We start from the raw sequence: 9,284 nt of genomic DNA on the forward strand, positions 1-9,284 counted from the left end.
TAATAGGGTAGTATTTTCTATTTTCAAATTTAGTGGATAACAATTGCAAAAAATGAGTGAAAACAATCCCACGGACAATGCGACGGATTTAAGGTTATGTCTAGGTACGTCTCTTGTGAATATCAATTGATTGTTAGGTTTTCTCTTTTTAAATTACATTATGACGCATTCACGTACATAATTAATACAAATACATTTTCCAGGGAGAGACGATGAGGCAACTACAAGCACTTCCACTGGTTCAAGAGGTCCACGAGGGAAAAATGCACAATATTACCGTGATTACAGAGCACGGAGGGGAGCGGAGCAGGAAAAAGAGTTGTTGAATAGAACTAGTGATCCTTCTACGACTGCTGATTCTTCTGCATTTAACGTCGCAGGTTGCGAAGTTTAACTTCTTCCACGCGGAGGGACTCCACGCACATGCCCTTGTTTGTTTGTTACTTTTTAAAAACAAGATTTTATTCCTAAAACGAAATAAAAAGTGGTTATATCCTAAAAACAAGATAATACGCTGATCAAGGGTCCTCTTCATCCGATTGATTTGAAATGATTTTTGTTTCTTGTATTCTGTATTTTTTATTTTTTTCCACATTTCTATCTTTTTTCCTACATAATTTTCACTATTATCTTAACTCTTACTAATCAATTAAATTATAGCATTTTTTCATGATTTAGCGAGATTGAATTTTGAATTTCTATATGATGTACAGTGCGCAAAATAATAATAATAATAAAAAATAAAAAAACAGATGACTCAGAATTACTTTTGATCTAATGTGTCATCTCTCACAAACAAAGGCTTTTAGAGTATTTTAAATTAATAAAATATGTAAGAACTAACAGCCTAGGAATACAGTACAAAATTTATCATGCTTGAAACTTAAATTTATACCGACACAATGAGAGACCTTGATTTAAGAACTAGGTAAGTGACATTTTAAGGGGATCGATGAATCAGAGAAAATAATAAAAAAATGTTTGCGTCAATATGGATATGCTTAATGTTAATGAACTGTTCTTTGAATTCATTTTAATCTTAACGTAACTAAACCACATTAGTTTTTAGTGTTGCATGCTTTTCATGATTTTTTGCTTGATCATGATTTTTTGCATGATTTTCATTTCAAATTTGACAGTGGTTAATAAAATATATTTCATAAATTGGTAATAAAATAGTTCGGATACAGCTTTTTTTCGTTCTGAAAATGTCACTTATCTCGTTCGAACTCCAATTTTTTAAATTAATATAGCTAAAATGATTTGAAATTTTTTTTCTATTCAATATCATTTGTTGATCTTTTCGATGGTTTTACGGTATTGAAATAAGCAAAACTCCTTTTTTTTGAAGTTTATCCAGCTAGAATTAAGATAAAATGCATTAGCGTTACTTGCCATGATGCTATAAGCGTAGACGTAGCTCAAGGAATAGGGCATATTTTTTGTTTCTAAAAAACTGTCCAAAAAAAAAAATCAAATCTCCCTAAATAAATTTTTATCTAATGATTGGATCGAGAAAACATTTTATCTCTGAAAAAATAAATTTATTTCACGTATTCTCATTTTTGACTCCCAAAATATAGGGTGTTGCCGTAATCTGGGAAATAGGGCAGGGGTGGACTGCGCTCAGTAACTGCCTTATAATTACTTTTCCTAACAAAACCTTAGAAAAGTTGTCATTTTTCAAGATTTTTTAAAACTATTTTATTTTATACTTTTTGAGCTTAGGATTTTTAAGAAGTGATTAAAGAATCTGAATCTTCCAATATTTTTTTCATTTTTGTAAATTTGGTATTGACAGCAAAACTCAATATAAGATCATATTTGTATTGCATANGCTCTAGTTCTAATAACATGCAAAACATAATCATTAAAATCCAAAATAATCATCTACTAAAAATGTAAGTATCATATTATAAAAATTAGACCCCTTTCTTAGTTTTATGTCAAAACTATAATAATAATAAATGTGTAAAATCCCTTTAAAAATATATTTCTTTGTTTTTAATCCATACATTTTATAACAAAAAGTTAGATAAAATTTTCCAATTTATAAAATAAAACTGATATTTAATGCTTAAAAATATATTTTTTTTCATTCACACAACAGTTATTTTTGTTAGAATTGATTTATTGTTAATCATTTCTGAAAACAAATAAATATATTAAGCATTTTTACACAATTTAAGAACATTTAATCTAGACAAAAAAAAAATAATAATAATTTGTAGAAAGTAAAAAATTAGTAGAAGAGTAACGAAAAAGTGTCGAGAAACAGAAGGGGAAAAGAGAAGCTTCGTCAGAAGTGATCAGCAAATCTGGGCCTAACTGTATGAGTCATCGTTTTGTGTCCTTCGGCTTTCTTCCATCTAGGAGGTATTGACTAATCTCAAACTAATGCGAAAAAAATTATTTTTCAAACATCTCTCCCGAACCGACTAATAAAATTTTTTAAATGATTCTTGGAATCAGGTGTTAAAATTGCTTTTTGTAGTTAATGTCCAAATTTCAGAACTCCAGCACCAGCAAAATTGTGTTTCGCGACAAGGACAGAGAAATTACTGTATCTACACAAAAGAAAAGTTGAAAATAACTAATAATTAGTAAATAAAAAATTTAAAGATCAATTTCAATTAGGTGAATATTTCCATTTTTTTTTGTATATAAAACTATGAACGTGTATTTCTTTTTAATACTGTATTTATCATACAAAGGAATATCTGAAAAATAATATTTGAGTTTTTTGAAAACTTTATTATTGTATAACGTGTAAAACAAATAAATAAGCCTCGTCATAATTTACTTAATTATGACGAGACTAAGTTATACAATCTTAATTTAATGGATTCTTCTTTTTTATTTAAATGCTAAGTGGCAACACACACGTACACTCTTTATTACCTGTTCCATTACTTCGATCCTTCCATTACAACGACCTATACATGAAGTCTTGCCTGCTATTTTATAGACACATTGTTTCCATTCGAATGTCTGAACAGGTTGCGCATTTCTATATAGTGACTGAAATTTTGTTTCTTTTCCAAGAATATCATTCCAAAAACGGCGTAAAAAAACGGCGAAGCGTGATCTTACTTTCTAAATAAATATTTTTCCACTCATAACGAACAGCAAAAGTCCCCAGGAAGTTATTAAAACCATTATTTCTCTTGATGTTACCACTTAATACAGGTGAAACATTTTGATTAGTAGTAGATGGATCATGGGTTAGAGTCCTCTTGCCGTCATGCTAACCGTGAGAGTTTCTAATGGCCTTCCTCTCCTTGCAACGCAAATGCGGATTATTTCCATCCAAAAAAGTCCTCCACGAAGGCAAAATTTCTCCCAATATTTGATCCAGGAGTTTTCTTGTCTTCTGAATTGGGTTCAAAACTACAAGGCTACGGCGCTGAGCATTAGTAGTGGTAAAACCAAAAATTGAGTCGGCTGTTCAACGACGGTTAGAAATATAAAATATTGGATCTTGTTCATGCTGAAATTGCCAAGGCACCAAAAGAAATTGCTCAGTAGTTTAACTTGGATTATAGTAAAAAAAAAAAAAATACATATTGGGTTGCATGGCGATGGTTAACAGGTTTTTAATTGTGGAATTTTAGTTTCGCCTTGCCGATTTCTGGAAATCATCAATACTTGGCTATTAAATTAGTTCCACCGATCCAGAAATCTCTCAGTAAGAGATCGGTGTCTTTCAGTTAGCCTAGTGCCAGCAAAAAGTCAATAAGAAATATAGATCTCAACCAACTTTATTTCAATTCACATATAAATTAAGTAACAGAAAATATATTCAATAAACTAAAAGAGCATAAAAAAAACAGTTGAATTTCTTTGCTTCGGACTAACCGAAATATCTTTAAGGAGAAGTTTTTATGAAATAATACATAAATCTTTTTCTTTCTTTGATAGGAAAAAATTAAAACCCTATAAAAAATTATAATTTGAGGATTAACATATTTATTCTGCAATATTGATCGCTGATTTCACCTACTCATTTCTGCAAAAATTTTATTAATTTGCAAAATTTTCAGAAAAGTATGTGTAGTTTCCTTGGTGATGGTAAGGATTTTACCTTTTCAGTTGACCTTCTTATGTTTTATTTTATTTATTTATATATTTTTTTTTAGTTTCTTAAAGGCCACTGCCCAGAAAAAGCCAAAATTTTGAAGTTATTTCATGAATATGAAAATTATCCAAAAAATTACTTTCAATGAAAGTTTAGTCAGAATGCTCACTTCATATTTATTCATTAAAAGAATTCTCGATGAACTCCATATTTGAAGCTTGTTTTATTTTTTTTAGTTATTTGGTTTTCAAATTAATCATAAAAAATTTATAAAATTCAAAGTAATCTTTTCCCTACATAATTTGCAGTGTTCATTAACACAGCAATTGGCATTGTTACCGGAAAAAAAAACCCAGACACCCTTACTTTTTTCAATTAGCTTATTATTACTTTTTATAATTATTCCTATTATGTATTTTATTTTGACGAATTTTAGTAATTTGTTATCATACTGTTATTCAAACTTAAACAGCTTCATTTAAAAGCTCAAATAGAAACACATTAAGTCCTTTCTAGAAATTTGCACTGAAAGCAAATATGTTTTATTATGCACTTAAAATTAATCAAACTTGCACATAAAGTGTTGTGACGCAATACCATATGTTGTTTCTGAAATAGAAATAATTTAAACATAATCATATGTAATTTAAACACAAATAAATTAATAATTATAGCAATTAATGCTTTGCACTTTTTCTAGCCTTTAATTTCCCTAAACTTATTTTAGAAGAGCTTCTGTTTATCAATATCAAGTGTCTTTAAATTGATAATGATTAGACAGCTCTTATTATAAATCATTTCTACAAATTATTTACGGACAGACGATATTTATTAATTTAAAAGTTTGCAATGACATTAATTTTTTAAAATTTTTTTTTATAATAATATGATAAAAATTTAACTATTATTTAAATGAGAATTAAAATAGATTTATGTTTTTAATACCCATGAATTTTTAATTTACCTGATAATCGGAAGAGTGGTCCTAAATAATTTTTTGGTAGCATGAAACCTATGTTTGAACGAAACCCAATCTATGATAAAAATACCCCCAATAATATCACGCATTTACTTTTTTTTTTAATGAAATTTCGTTCAGCTATCAACATAAAATTTTTATCGTCATTTTGTTCACTTCATAATTGATGGATACAGCTGCTTTATGTCTTTCTTCGATTTTTAGAGGTTCTAAAGATAGAAAAAAAATTCACAGGCAGAATATTATAATAGGAATAAACAAATATTATCATTTTATATTATCGCATTATATAGAGCCGACGCAACTGTTTACCCCATATAATGCTATAATATAAAATGAGATAGCAAAACAAAAATTGTGGAGTTATTAAAATTCATATTCAAAAGTATTAGTTAAGTGTTTTTCGAATTGACAAGTTCAGTCATTTTTTAGATATACTTATTAAAGTGCTATTTAAAACTGCAGCATATCACACGAAAGCATTAAATATATATCATTTGTAAAATTGTAAAGTAAAATAAAAAGGAATCCTGATCATTAGGAACCGATATTAAATAGTTCAAATGATGGGGCAAAATTACCTTTTAAACGAATCAAAAAACTTTTTTATCTTTTATACTAAATTTTTTAAAAATAATTTCTTGATACTCAAATTTTTTAGATGATATGTTCCTTTTTATTGACAACGAAGTTTCTTATTTTTATTTTATCCAGTCATTTATTTATATTATTTTTAATTTAACCTTTATTTGTTTTTATTTTATTAAACTAAATGCACGCGTTCAAAATACAAACAAAGTTGTCAAAATTTCATATATATAGTTTCGATTTACAATCTTAAGAAGTTGTTTCGACTTCGGTTTAAAAATTTAAAAGCCTTATTAATTAAAAAAAAATTAGAAGCCTTATTAACTTTAAACGTATAATTACAACAAAAATCTAGGAGTTAAAAATAGAAGTAAGTACGATCAATAAATAATAAAATCATAAGCTAACTAAATAAATGAATTTTGTGTACGAAATATAATATTACAAATGAAACATATTTCATATTTGGGGGAAACATGGAAACTTAGGTCACACAGAAAGTTTGAATTTTTTTTTTCTTCTTAATTTAAACATTTAGCTGATGATCACTTGAGTTCAATCCTCTATCAAGTAAAATAACATGTTGATTCTGTCTATTAGCAGTAAGCAAAATTTAAATAAAATCACATCTCCTTATTTCAATTCCATCCAGAATAAACCAAATCGAGAATTTAGATAGGCCTGTCAAAGAGGGAAGTGGTCCACCATTTAAATAAATAAACAAAAGAAGATTTTAAAATTTTAAAAATAACATAACTGACTAAATAAATAAAGTTACATTTCTCTCCATATGGTTCAAATTACTAAAGCAAAATCAATATTCATCTATGCACTGTTGCTTCAGATTTGTTACTTTTCCCCAGTACAATTAGATTTGATGTTTCTTTAAACAGAATTATAGCATTTTTTAAACTCTGCTATGTTGGTTCTTTAAATTATTATCCTTCAGAACAAAGTGGGTCAAATTACCATTTAGTAAGAAGGTTTGACTCAGTTCCTTAGCTCTTAAAAATTATTTATTAAACATGTTTTTTAATTTGACAAAGTTTCTAATTTAAGTAAAAAATACTGATGCGAACAGAAGGCAAATATTTTAAGCTATTAGATAATTAATAATTTCAACTTTGAAATTTATTATGTTAAAAAATGTATAAATAAAAAACAGTGCAAACCTTCCATGTTTTCTAAAAAAACAACCAAAGTAGATTTAATAAAAACTTTCACTTACCTCCAAAGGTGAAAAATTTGTCTTCTTAATATCCTCCGAAAATTTTGATACAGAAATTCGGAGTTGACTTGGTTTTGAATAACCGGACCCAGCAAAATTTTAGAACCCGGTATACATCTAATTATTACCATTTATTACGATTTTATCATTAAGAGCTTTACATATTATTTTATTATTAAGAGCTTTGCATGTTATTTTATTATTAAGAGATTTACATGTTATTTTATTAGTAAGAGTTTTACATGTTATTTTATTATTAAGAGCTTTACATATTATTTCATTATTAAGAACTTTTCATATTATTTTATTATTAAGAGCTTTACATGTTATTTTATTATTAAGATGGTAACATGTAAAGCTCTTAATACTCAGAGGTTTTGAACTCTTAAGAGTTCAAAACCTCTGAGTTTTTCCAAAATGAAAAATATTGAAGCCGGAAAAAGTTTCACGAATCATCAAATTGTTTGGTTATTTACAGAACTGATCAAAATACAGTGTTTTTTATAGTTATCGAGAAAATTAAATAATCAGTAAATAATTAGTAAATAATAATCAGTAAACAGTATTCATTACATCGTGCTTTCCTTGTAACCTTTCTAACTTTTTTTCGTTTTATCAAACCTTATTAATGCCATTTTTCGATCAACGTATCTACAGCATGTACTGGGGATAGCCAATTTCGACTCTTCTGTTCTTGTAATATTAAACTATACATTCATGATTGACCCCAATCTTTGCAAATGTTACTTTTATTACCATAACTTTAACGACTACAATGAAGATTTATAAAATTATAATTTACCAAATTGTAGAAACATATATTCTGTATCCTATATAAAAGTTGATCCCCTATTTTTGCTTGCAATTTTCGATATGTCGAGTGTATTAGTTACTGGGTTCGATCCCCGCTGGCCGAAGACTCCCCATGTGATGGTGAAATGATAACCGATGCACGTTAAATCTGTCGATTCGCTAAGCCCTCCATGTTCCCATAACAAATCAATACCTCTGGGGATACAGGAATTTCCTTGTCTTCAGGATTGGGTTCAAAATCACAAGGTTACGGAGTTGAACTTTAGTAGCCGTAAACCCAAAATTAGGTCGGTTGTTCAACGATGGGTGTAAAAATTTAAGAAAAAAATATTCCACATTGGTCTCAGTCGCACTTATGATACATAAAATACATTTAACTTAACGACTGCTTTCAAAAGATTTTATTGTAAAAAAAAAAAGTGGAATTTCGAATTCCTTGGATGAGGGGGAAGAAGATATTCCGTGGAACTCAGCAGTTTAAATTTGAAGTTTTATGGTATTGTTTTTTAAAGTTTTAATTGTGTTATATTTTTTGAAATATCTTAACCTCTCTTTCTGAACGTAATTTAAGGTAGTTCTTCTTAAAAAAAAAAAAACATTTACATATAAAATCAATTGCAAGCAGCACATTAAGAATAGTTTTTGAAAGGGGAAAATTGATGCAGAGTTATTAATAACTCTACTAATTAAACATAATTACTACAAATACTAATTAGTATCCATTTCATTGTGTAAAATGCATCGATATTTCATGATCAACGAATGTCCGACTTTATTACTGGTGTATAAGTCGTCTTTCTGATTTACGTCAAATTTTAGAGGTTTGAGGAGCCTTGGAGGCTTACGCTTTTCCTTTTATTACATTTATTTAATATTATTTCTTTAATTAATATCATTTAATCAACCTTATTTTTTTATTATTAATATTTCTAGCATATAACAAAGATTTTTCTACTAAATGATTTAACGTCTTCTAAAACGTCAGATATTAGGTTATTCAAGATACTTTGAGCAGTGGGGATTTATGCAACATAACTCTTCCTCAACATAAGAAGGAAAAAGAAAATGGACCAGAAACATACGAAAGGCACCCTTAGAAATGAATATGATTTCAAGTCTAGCAACGGGGTTCCCACGACCTGGAAAAAATAATCGAGTGATAGCTAAGATTTCTCAAGACTACTGAAAATTACTTAAAATTATCTTTCATTCGCGAATTTCGAAACTATTGAGTTATTTTTTGGACCGATATATATTTCATTTAAATTAAATATTTATTAATTTCCCTTAAATTAAATATTAGCCTAAATGTTCGACTCCAATTTTTTTAGGGAGCGAACCCAGGGCTAAAGAGAATAGAAGGGCTAGTTCACTCCGCTCTTAGAGCTGAAGCTACGATTTCCCTCCTCATGACGTCACTGTGTTCACAGATCTCGGAACATCGCACGCAAAGATATTATGATAACTTTGCATCTTTCTCTTTGTAAAAATAAGTTACACTTTTTTTGGTTATTAGCTTTCAAACTTTACGTAATTAACACATTATTTCCATTCATAAACATAGTTTAAAAAAACTTTCTTGGCCATTATATTAAAAA

This window comes from Parasteatoda tepidariorum, chromosome 5 (assembly GCF_043381705.1).
Source record: "Parasteatoda tepidariorum isolate YZ-2023 chromosome 5, CAS_Ptep_4.0, whole genome shotgun sequence".
Lineage (NCBI taxonomy): Eukaryota > Metazoa > Arthropoda > Arachnida > Araneae > Theridiidae > Parasteatoda > Parasteatoda tepidariorum.